Source organism: Octodon degus, unplaced genomic scaffold, assembly GCF_000260255.1.
Source record: "Octodon degus isolate 3935 unplaced genomic scaffold, OctDeg1.0 scaffold00047, whole genome shotgun sequence".
Taxonomy (NCBI): domain Eukaryota; kingdom Metazoa; phylum Chordata; class Mammalia; order Rodentia; family Octodontidae; genus Octodon; species Octodon degus.
In genome coordinates this window covers 5,427,923-5,429,351 of record NW_004524623.1, presented here as the reverse complement: position 1 = coordinate 5,429,351, position 1,429 = coordinate 5,427,923, and the positions used below count along the sequence as shown (strand labels likewise).

The 1,429-nt window shown below is 40.8% G+C and overlaps 1 protein-coding gene across 3 annotated transcripts in view; it reads right to left on the bottom strand.

Moving 5' to 3' along the window:
- Positions 1–1,429, bottom strand: part of Slc35e3 (solute carrier family 35 member E3) — an 18,527-nt gene that overhangs the window by 4,677 nt on the left and 12,421 nt on the right. The window lies entirely within an intron of this gene.

Sequence of the window (1,429 nt, the reverse complement as noted above, 5' to 3'; positions counted from 1 at the left end):
AACATACAGTTATTAGCCTCAAAGAACTCCAGGACTGGGCCAGGGAGATAGCTCAGTGGAATAAGCACTTTCCTGGCAAGTGCAAGGGCCCGAGTTCAATCCCTGGATCCACCAAAAAACAAAAACAAACAAAAAAGAGAGAAGAACTCCAGGACTACTTGAAGACATACTAAAAAAAAAAAAATCATGATAATAAAAGCTTGAATTTATATAACGTATGTGCCAGAAATTGTTCTAAATATTTTACAGGCATTCATTCATTCAATTATTTTTCTTTTTCTGGTGCTAGTAGGGATTTCACCCAGGGCCTTCACACTGAGCTACAGCCCCAGACCTCTTTTAGTTTTTATCTGAGCCAGGGTCTTGCTTAGTCACTCAGCTCGAATTTGTGATCCTCCTGAGTCAGCCTCCCAGAGAGCTAGGATTACAGGGTGGACTCCTCACTTAATCCTCTTAGCCATGAAGTAGCTGTAAAAATACCCTTTTTCAAAGATGACAGAACAGAGCCCAGAAAGCTAATGTCACTGGCTTACGATGACCTGCAGGTAAGGAGTAGCCCTGGGATTAAACCCAAGTTGTCATCTGGCTCTGCGGTGCCTGCTTCTAACCCCCTGTGGCTCTCAGCACAGATGGACAGGGTGGTGGGGGCTCCTGCAGAGGGAAGCAGGCGGGGTACAGGGTGTGCAAGTACCGGGTGTGCTCGGGGCGCGCTCAGGGACGGAAGATGAACCCAGCTGAGCAGAGGGGAGCGAGGTAAGGCGCGACTGCGTGCAGAGTGCTCGCCCCAAACTTAGCCTACACTTTTACTTCAAAAATCATACAGTTATTCTGTGTCTCTGAAGGGAATTTCTTTTATTTTATTTATATTTATTTTTTATTAATTTTAATGAGAAAAAATAACAATGAGACAGTTTCAAAGCAGGTTAGGACAGTTTCAATAATTAATACATTGCATATTGTCTTCGTAGTAGTTTTTCAGAGGACAAGATGCAGACATGATATCTTGTCTAAGCAATATTAGTACAAATCTTCCTTTTCATTGAGCTAAGAGAAAGTAGTTGTATATCCATCCTAACTATTTCATATGTACACACACACACACACACATATTTTTTTTTTCCCACTGAAAAATGGTCCTTCATTTATATGTCCCTTTTCTGTTCTGTTTTGTCAGAGGTGGGTATTCCACTGCTGTTACGGAAGCTGTATTTGGAGAAGTCTTTAAAGGACCTTTTCATGTTTGATGCCAGGTCAAATATTGTAGGTACCTGAATTCAGCAAAATAAGCCAATATAGTCCAACAGTCCATAATAGTAGTGGGTTATTAGTAGAACTGGCAATTTCTGAAGGGAATTTAAATAGTAGTTATGATGTAAGTGACTAAGAGGTTTAAATTCCAAGGGAAACATAACTGAAAACATTTTCTTTT